Consider the following 11058-nt stretch of genomic DNA (forward strand, 5'->3'; position numbering starts at 1 on the left):
GTTTTCCAAGTTTGTTTTGATAGCTAGAAGTTAACTAGGGATGTGATCTTGCTTCCTTAATCGAGGTGACTGTCTTTATAAGGTACCTACTTCAGATGGGTCCCTGCTTCATTCATTATGCTGTTGCAGTCAAGCACCAGCTATGCTCACCATAGCAGTAGCTCAAGTTATACTTCTCAGAGATTTTACTGGGACTGAGATTTGTGTACCACTTCCTATACCTCCTGATTACCCCATAGTCCCACTGTTCCAAGCCCATGCCACTCTGAAGGAAGGGTCAACCAACCTGTGAGTCCTCACAATCAAAGAAAAGCCTGCTTGGTATATTTCCTTCGCTACTTGCTAGCTCAATCAGTCTCTCCTTTATCATATCCTAAAAAATTTTAATGAAATCCTTTATGGCATTTAGACCTAGTATTCAGCTGTGATAAGGGGTTTCCCTTCTTATTATGGTTCTTTGTCAGTTGGGAACATGGAATAAGGAATAAAGTGAACAGCCTCAGACTATATCTTCATATGAGATGAACACCATTGTCCTCATGAAAACCTCAATGCAAAGACCAAAATGAGTGGAGGATAAAAACAAAGCATTCAAAACTGGTGGACAATAGCAAATGGTCTAACATATGTCCAAGGAGAAGAGAGAATAGAACATTAAAAATCTTTAGAGATAATGGCTAATAATTTTCTAAAATTAATGAAAGACAACAAACCACAGATCCAGTAAACTCAGAGAACTCCACACTGGATAAATATGAAAAGACACACACAGACAGATCATGGTCAAACAATAAAAAGCAAAGATAAAGAGAAAATCTTGAATATAGCCAGAGACAAAATGAATATACATACAGAGAAACAAAGATAAGAATTACAGCAAATATTTTGGCAGAAATTATGCAAGCCCAAAGACATTAGACTTACATATTTAAAGGACAAAAGGAACAAAAACAATAACAAAACCAATAACAAACAAACAAACAAAAAATGCTGCTGGCCCAGAATTCTATACTCACCAAAAATATCTTTCAATAATGAAGAGAAAGTAAAGTCCTTTTGGAACAAACCAAAGCTGAAATACTTGTCAGCAGATGTAGACTCAAAAAATTTTAAAGGAAATATTTCTGTCAAAAGAAGCATGATATCCAGCTGGAAATGAAGATCTTACATGGAAAAATTAAGAGCAGCAGAAATGTTTTTTTAAAGGATGCTATACATGTAGAATACATTGTTCTTATTTTAATTGCTTTAGTAATAACTATCTAAGGCAAAAATAATGTCTTGCAGGATTTATAACATGTAGAATTAAAATGTATGAAAACAATATCACAAACTGGGAGAGAGAAAATGAAAGTATATTGTTGAAAGTTTCTTACATTATGTATGAAATAGTTTAATATAATTTCAATATAGACTATTATAAGTAAAAGATATATGTTTAAATCCTAGAGCAATCTTGAAAAAAATTTAAAAGAAGTATAACTAATAAGACCATAGAGGAGATAACATTGAATCCAAAGAAGGCAAAAAAGAAGAAAAGGGGAACTAAGAATAGATGAGGCAAGTGGAAGAGAACTAGCAATATTGTAGATTCAAATTCAAGCATGTCAGTAATTACACTAAATATATATGATCTAAACACACCAATTAAAAGGCAAAGACTGCTAGATTGGATTTTTTTATAAAGCAGGACATAACTATATCTATCTTATGAATCCACTTTACCTATAAAGACTTAGATAGGTAAATAGTAAAAGGTTAGGAAAAAAATATGCCATGCAGGCACTAACAAAAAGAAAGTTAGAGTGGCTGTAATATCAGACAAAGAAGACTCCAGCACAAGGAATATTACTAGGCATATATAGGGATATTTCGAAATGAAATAACAACTGTAAATGTGACTGCACCCAAAAGCATTGCTTCAAAATACATAAAACAAAACTAAAAGAACTAAAGCAAAAAGGCAAATCCACAATTTTTGTTGGATATTTTCATTCTCTTCTCTTAGTAATTGATAGAACATGTAAACAAAATCAGTGAGGATATAGAAGACCTGGACAACACTATCAACCAACTGTATCAAATTTATATTTATAAGATCCTCCCTCCAAAAATAGAAGAATGTACTTTATTTTCTAGTGAATAGAACACTCACTATGATAGACTATACTCTGGGCCTTAAAATAAATCTCAACAAATTGAAAAAATTGAAATCATACAAAATATAGTTTCTGACCATAATAAAAATAAAGCATATCAATAATAGAAAGACATCTGGAAAATATCCAAATGTTTAGAAATTATACAAAATTGGTTCTTACAAGTCTCTCAAATTTATCCTTTCCTCCTCAAACCTAAATCTATTTTGGGGTTTCTACTTCAGAAGACATCACCACCTTCCCATTCTCTAAACAATAACCTTGTCTACTCTTTTCTTTTTATAACCCCCAGACCTCCTCTCCCCAAGATTGCCTAATCCATTGACAAATCATGTGATTCTATCTCTGAAAAGTCTGTATTTCACAATCCCGTTATGGCGCCAATTCAGGCTGTTCTTAACTTTTCTGTGGCTATTCTATCAGCTTTCCAAACGGTCTTTCTCCTTTCATTCACTCCTTCAATCCAGTCTTACCAAGTGTTATCTTCCCAAAACAAAATTTTCAATGAAGTGCACACAATGATCTCTTAGTCCTTTTAGCTGTGCTATCAAGGGTATTTCTGTGGCCAAAAATATTTAGAAAACACAGCAAATTATATCCATCTATTTGAGCTTACAATGCGTATTGGCATATTGAGTTATCTGAGGGATTGCAGTAAAAAACCTGTCTACGTTTGCTTAACGTAGCATATCCCAAATTTGTTTAAAAATTAAGTTGTTGGTGTGGTTTTTTCATATAATAGCTACCAATACTCTAAGAATAAGAGCTTAAAGAATGTTCTTTAGCAAATACTTTCCTAAATCACAACATAACTTCATTTTCCCCTCCTATAAAAACTTGATGGTTCAGAATTGGTTATGAAATGACACCCAAGCTCTGTGGCCTGAATGTAAGGCATTTCATCATTTGGCTTCAACCTTCCTTTTGAGCCTGGTCTTCCTTACACTCCCCATCCCTAATCCACAAAACCTTCCATGACTTAGCCACTCTAGACTGGTGTCCATGACTCAAAAATACCTTGTACTTTCCTACTGCTCATCTTGTTCTTTCCCCCACGTTCACTGTTTAATTCCACCCATCCTTCCATATCCAGCCCAAATACAGCATCATCTATGATGAGGTGCTATTCATTTATTCAGAAAACAGTAATTAAATATCTAAGTACTAGGCACTGAGGTCTATCCCAAGAAGGCTCCAGTTGGAAATCATCTCTCTTTCCACAATAATCCAATAGCAAGCTTTGTCTATGTTACATTTTTGCTTATATTTACATATATTAAAAGCACTTATCAAAAGCTGATCCTCAAATACACTAGCACCCTCCTGCCTAAAGTTTACATTTGCTGCTCCCTCTCCTGGATCACTCCTCTCCCAGATATCAGTATGGCCACTTGCTCACCTCTTTAAGGTCTAGACTCGGATGGGAACTTCTCAATGAGGCCTTCTCTGACCTTTCTCTAAAATGGTAGCTCCCCTCCTCCCTTTTTAATCTTATTTTTCTACATAATATTTACCATATGTTATAATGTAAATTTTACATATTATGTGCTGTAAACTCCATAATCACAGGGGTTTTCATCTATCTTGTTCACTGCTATATGCTTAGTGCCCAGACAAGACCCACCACTTTGTAGATGTGATGGTTAATTTTATGTGCCAACTTGGCTAGGCCACAGTACCCAGATATTTGGTCAAACACCAGTCTAGATGTCACGGTGAAGGTATTTTTTTTTTACATGAGATTAACATTTAAATCAGTAGACTTTGAGTAGAGACTATGACCCATCATAATGAATGTGGGCCTCATTCAATCAGTTGAAGGCCTTAAGAGGAAAAAAAACCTGAAGTCCCCTGAGGAAGAGGAAATTCTGCCTTCAGACTGCATTTAAGCTGCAGCATCAACTCTTCTCTGGGTCTTGAGCCTGCTGTCCCCCTCTGCCAATTTCAGACTTGCCAAGCCCCACAATTTCTTAAAATAAATCTCTCTATCTCCGTCTAGATAGATAGATAGATTTTTCTTTCTATATGTGGATATAGATATAGACATCGACATATATATATACAGAGAGAGAGAGAGAAAGATGGAGATATATCCTACTGGTTCTTTTTCTGGAAAACCCTGACTAATACAGTTGGCACTCAGTAAATATTTGTGGAACAAATAAATGATTTATCTTTAGTTATTTATGGATCCAATTCCCTTATTAGACTCTAAGCTCTCTGAAGGTGCTATAACTTACTTATCTATTTGTTCGGTGCCTAATACCATTATTCATTCATTCATTCAACATAAATTTGTTGATCACCTACCCAGTACCAAGCATTGGGCCCATTCCACACACATGCCTGTACTCTCATACCTCTCTGGCTGTACTTTCCCCTTTCCCCCTTTCACTTATTTAATTCCACCTATCCTTCAAAATCCAGTTCAAATATAACATCTGCTATGAATAAGAAGCCATTCATCTATTCAGCAAACATTAACTAAATGTCTACTATGTACCAAGTACTGGGTTATGTTTGTTGAATAAACATATGAGCTTCGAAAAAGAAAGAGTTACAAAAAGAGACAGTTGGTATGATTAAGAGAAACATATTCATTAAAGTTGAACTTGTTAGAGAGTCTATATGTTAATAGCATCCCAAACACCAAAAATACATAGATCAATTAACTGGATTCACTTTAACCATCTCTGAAATGTAGTCACCAATCAGCCAAAGGATCATAGCACCTGAGCATTTAGTACAGAAAAGTAGCACATTCGTATGAAATCAAAAGGTGAAGTAAATGCAGGCAGTGAGAAGTGGACGAGTTCAAATATGAGTACAGCAGGTTGGGGGCAAAGGGTTTTCAAAGGAACATCATTTTTGCACCTCATCCATATTTTCATCATTCATCAAAGGTGATTAGTCCAGGTTAAGTGTCAGCATTAGCAAGCTAAATCTTTATGTATGAGGTGAAAAATAGTCTTTTTGGCTTCTGCCTTGCACTGAAATTATTTATGAGGATAACAGAGATTGACAGATTGAAAAGGTCACTTGTCCAGTCAGCTCGCCACACCTCATCTTGCTCCCATGTCATAATAAACTTTAGTTACAGACCCTGTCTGAGAGCACATCCATATGCTCTGGATGTTCCAGGAGCTAAAAGGTCATTTTGGACCTGAGTGCCTCTCAGTCATGTGTGGGTGCTCCTGGTCTCCCCTCATTTGCATATTTTTGTATTTAAAGCCACAAGCAGGTAAGTTTCTAGTTCTTGTTCAGCCTGTCAAGCCTGGGTCTGAATCATAAATTATGTTTTTCCATTTTACAGTCAGAAAAATCTCCTCTTCAGTGATAATAAAATCAGTGGACCAGATTCTGCCCTTCGTTACTAATGTACAAATCCTGCTGAAGTCAGCAGAACTTAAGGGCATGCAACTTTGGGCAGAATGCATTCCAACTTCTTTTTTCCTTACTGGATTTTTATTACCTGACATCTTTCTGATTCCTCTGAATTGCACAATAAGAGAAGGGTGGCCCAGTTTGGGTAAAATAAAAAATGACCCAAACCACTGACCTAAATCCTGCCTTTGAAATTTAAAATTACATTTAGAAGGAAGGAAAATAGTTTTTTGAGTGTGGGTGGTTTTCTTTTTCAAAACCCATTTTCAAATGTTGACCTCCTGAATGGTATCATACCAGTTTGGGTTGGAAAACAGAAGGGTAGGTAAACATTTTTTTTTTTTAAACTTGGTGGGAGGAGGTCATCCTTTCTGAATTCATTATCTACAAAGAAGCAGGAAATACCAAGAACTTTTTTTTTTCCCGAAAGATTTCCTGGTCACATTGCCAGATTTGACTCCAAAAGTAAATTGTCAGACTTTGTGAAATATTGAGACTTTTTGTCTTCCCTTTCTTCAAAGGTGAACTCAGATGGTGAAGAAGCAGAGATAGAAAAGCTTTGTTTGGGACAGGAGATGGAGGTTGCAGGTGAGGAAGTTTCCTCCTTTGCACAAATAAAGGGGCAATATGCATATTTGCTGCATAGGTGACAGCCCACATGGTTTGATGTAAGGACTCAAAGACTATCCCACCACAAACCTCAGAGCTCTTCCCTCGTACCTGAGGTGTCTACTGAAGTCAGTCTTTTCAGATGAGATGCCACCTCTAGAAGCACTCTGTAAAATTACCCGGGAGGTAAGACTCTAACACATTGTAACCATATACCCAATTATTTATCAATTCCTTATCTGAGATTAGAGCCCTGACCAAATAGAACCTGACACAGGCAAATTCTGATAAGAGAGAGGAAGGATAGATTTGATAATGGAGGAAGGAAAGCTTTGGAGCAAAGCTCTCTATACATTACACTAACACTTATCCCACTGTGTTCTCATTTTTTGTATACATGGCCAGGCCCTGACATAAACTGGTCTTCTTGAAATTGGGGTCTTTGCCTTATTATTTTTGTTTCACCAGCACCTAGTGCAGGGAAGGTAGTATAACACAGTGCTTTGATTTGACAGTCCTGGGCTTGAGTTAAAATCCTGCCAATTACAAGTTATGTGACTTAATAATTTCTTCCTCCAAATATTCTTCTGAGGATTAAGTAAAATATACTCTTAAGTGCTTTTCACAGTGCTTGGCACAAAGTTTGCACTTAATAAAAACTATAATTATTATTATTATACATTCAAAAAATTTGTTGAAGGAATGAATGAATCAATCAACTAGTTGAGAATTAACAAGCGAGCAGCAGGAGTATATGAGTGCCTGGTCACATGAAGATACTGACAGGGTCAGGGTGGGGAGTGCCTGAGAAGGCATGAAGCAATTAACCTCAATCTTTCTTTGTTCTCAGCACATTTTCAAAAACTCATCACATTTAGTGGGACACGTGAATCAAATAAAAGTCTCAAAACAGCACTAAAGTAGCAATAATTTGGGATAACAGTGTTTCGCAATATCAACACCATCCATTGGTCATCTTTCAACCCCGAGTAGCTGTTAAAGTAAAACTATGAATTTAAGCTCTCTTAAATTTTGATAGAGCAAAGTCACCCCATGTTCCAGTAAATGTGTACTCTTTCTTTCGTGTTGACATGATGTTAGTTGGGCCTCTGACCTCAATCCGATCACATTATACCTCATGCTACATGGTAAAAAGTAAGATTTACTGAGAGCTTACTATGGACTCAGCATGTTTCTAAGTACTTTATGTGAATCAGTTGATTTAATCCTCACAACTCCATGGTGCAAGTTCTACCTATGGGGAAATTACCATTAACATCTTCATTTTACAGATGAGGAAGATGAAGCACATGGAATGAAATAACTTGGCAAAGGTCACAGGGGTAGCAAGAGTTGCAGTGGGTATCTGACCCAAACGGTGGACTCCGGAGTTCTCAAGCTCTATCTTAGACGCCCCACAAGACACACTCGCTCCAGCTGCGTATTAAGGCACCATCATAGCAGCATTTGTATATTACACTGTAGCTAAACACGTTTCACATTGGTGGAAATACTGCTGTACACCTCGGGAGGTTCTGTACAAACACTGTGAGATCTATTGACAGAGGCATAGTGTCCTATAGGCAAATTCTGTTAAATCACATATATGCCAAGGGCCAACGTGCCAAGCCTAAGAAGTGGGGCAAAAAAAAAAAAAGAAAAAATTCTCAAGCACGTAATTCCCAAAGGAAACGTGGCCTGTCATGAGATCTCAGCAATAAGCCCTGTTTCTACTGGGATGCTTCTGAGGACCTCTTCAGCCCATTTTCCAAATTACCTGCCAGTGGGGCAGACCTACAGAGAGCAGCTAGGCAACTCTGGGGCATAGCCAGAGCTCCCTTATGCCTCCTACCTAAACCTCTGGCAAATCCTCTCCCATGATAATCTTTGCTTAAAAATAAACTTGAGCATGACAGTCGTTGAAAGAAAGGGCAGCAATTATTGAAGACAGTAACCAACATGGGGAATACAGAATCTTCCTTTCAGTTTGTGTTCTGGGCCCAGACTTGTGCACCCATGTACCTGTAGGTCTTGTCAATACTGTTGTACAATAAGTTACTGCCCTCAGGAATTCTGCTCACACGTATTTTTATGTCTGTGCATGAGCTGGTTAATATAGCTCCCCACTTTGATTCGTTGCCCTTGCATTGATTATTTCTAGATGTTAAGATTCAGCAGCAGCATCCATTTTTCATTTTCTGTATAATAGCAGGATTCAGTAACTCCTGTCTAACTGAAATTTTGAAAACCATTGCAATTGTACACTGTATTGCATCCAAATAAAATGTTAGTTCTGTCCTAGAATAGGTGGATTGGATTACATATTTATTAAAATTTGGAAAACAGGCCAAGGACTTTGGGGAACTCAACTTTGTTACCTCTGAGATCTTTACCATTGCAAGCTACCTCTCTCCTCAGCTGGAACAGTCACGAGCAGTAATGGAGAACTAACAGGTAAAGTCCTTTGAGAGCCTCAGTTGAAAAGGTCTTAAATAGTCCTTAGAATACTTGTAATTTTGCACATCGCCTTTTATCTCTAGAGCTGTCCCTGCTGGTCATTCATCCTCTCCTGTCTCTAACTTGGAAGAGACTGGGCCCTTAAATGTCCCCACTTGCCAGGTGGAGAAAATGGGGATCTGATTGGTTCTTTTCTACTCACATAGTCAGTATTCCAGAAAAATCATGCAGCGCAAACAGAACTCATGTAATGATTAGAGAGTGCCAATTCAAAAATAACCTTCACCCTCAGATCCCATTAATGTTACCAAAAATACTGTGAACAGTATTTCCAGTAAAATAAATACTCTAGAACTCTCTACGTTTGTCATTAAGCTTTACTGTTCCTCAGGCTGCACCCAAGGAGTTGTGACTGGTCAAAAGGAATGTCGGCAGACTGCTCCCCCTCTTACAGCTATATGCCCTTGACAGGGCACCAGGTAAATAAAGCCTTAGTCCAAATGACCATCATCTCTTACCCGGACAATTGTAATACCTTCTCTGCCACCACTCTTGCCCACCCCAATTCTTTCTCTTCATATAGACCAGGGTTATTTTTACAAATACTATATCAGATGATAGCTCTGTCCTACTTAAGACTGTCAATGGATTCCCAATGCACAAAGAAAAAAATGCAAATTCCTTAGCATGGCCTACAAGGCGCTATATAAGCTGGCCCCTGCCTACCTCTGCAGCCTCATCCTCAGCCTTTGTCCTTTCTCTCATATGGTCCAACAACACTCACCCCCTTTAACTTCTTGAACCATGCCAACCCTTCCCCAACTCAGAGCACATGCGTTTCCCTCATCCTGGAGCACATCCCTCTCCCCTTCTTCCCCACTCCCAGGTGATCACCCTCCCTCTGACTCTTCCCATGAATGGCGTCTTATTTTTCAGGTGTGAACTTTATTGCCCCTCCTGAGACAGGCATTTCTTTATTAACCAACGGAGATCTCACCCACTCTTGCCTATCACAACACCTTGTTTATTTTTTCACTCATTTAACAAATTTATTGTATGTACTTAGTATGTGTCAAGAACTGTTTTAAGCACTGTGGATACAACAATGAACAAAACAGATAAGAAAATGTATGCCTTAGGGTCGGCTGGTGGTGTAGTGGTTAAGTTCCCACGCTCCTCTTCGGCAGCCCAGGGATCCCGAGCCCGGAACCCCCGGTGCGTACCTACATGCCCAACAAGCCATGCTGTGGTGGCATCCCACATACAAAATAGAGGACAATCTGCAGAGATGTTAGCTCAGGCCCACTCTTCCTCACCAAAAAAAAAAAAAAGTATGCCATCATGAAGCTAACATTTTAGTTGGAGAAGCAGACAATGAGTAAAATAAGTGAGAATCAAAAACATTTAGAAACAATTTTATTTTAGATCAAGGGGCTATGGAAAGCTTTACTGAGAGGGTAACGTGAGAAAAGACAGTCAGGAGGGGAGGGGCAAGCCATGTGACTAACCAAGGAGAGTGTTCCAGGCAGAGGGAGCATCAGGAGCAAAGGCCCTGAGGCAAGAGAATGCCTGAGATGTTTGAGGAAGGCAAGGAGCTGACTGGCTGAAGTGGACTGAGGTGGGGGATAGTTATAAGAGATGAGGCTGGAGAAGTAATGGTAGGGTCAGGTAGAGTAGGACCTTGAACGTCACAGAAGGTTCTTTGGCTTTTACTCTGAAATGGGAAGCCCGTGGAAGTTTTTGAGTGGAGGGTGATATGATCTGCCTTGCATTGTAAAAGGACCACTCTAGTTGCTCCTTGGGGGAATAATTTGAAGGAGAGAGCTATAGAATGAATATTTGTGTCACCTCAAAATTCATATGTTGAATCCCTTACCCTCAATGTCTGTACTTGGAGATAGGGCCTGTGAGGAGGTGATAAAAGTTAAATGAGATCATAAGGTGAGTCCCTAACCTGACAGGACTGGTGCCCTTAGAGGAAGAGAAAGAGGCACCAGAGCTCTCTCTCTTCACATGCAGGCACCGAGGTAAGGCCAGGTGAACACACACGGAAAAGGAGGCGAGAACCGGACCTTGCTGGCACCCTGATGTCAGACCTCCAGCCTCCAGAACTGTGAGCAAATAGATTTCTGTTAAGTCACCAGTTTATGGTATTTTGTTATTATACCTGGACCTGCAATATATTTTTATTATTTATTTTTACCAAAGACAGAGTGCAAGAATGGAAGACCTTGTTTCCTTCATAGCCCTTAAGAGAATTTGCCAGTGTGTACTGGTGTCCAGTCTTCTCTCCTCATCTGTAAGATCCACAAGGCTGGGGTCTGGGTCTCTCCAGTCACCACTCTACCTCCACTTCCCAGTACTGCACCTGGCAGGTCGTGGATGTATAATAAATATTTGCTGAATGAGTAATTTGATGAATTTAGGATTTCCCCTAAGAAGGGCCCAC

The sequence above is a fragment of the Diceros bicornis genome, chromosome 24 (genome assembly GCF_020826845.1).
Source record: "Diceros bicornis minor isolate mBicDic1 chromosome 24, mDicBic1.mat.cur, whole genome shotgun sequence".
In the NCBI taxonomy this organism is placed as follows: domain Eukaryota; kingdom Metazoa; phylum Chordata; class Mammalia; order Perissodactyla; family Rhinocerotidae; genus Diceros; species Diceros bicornis.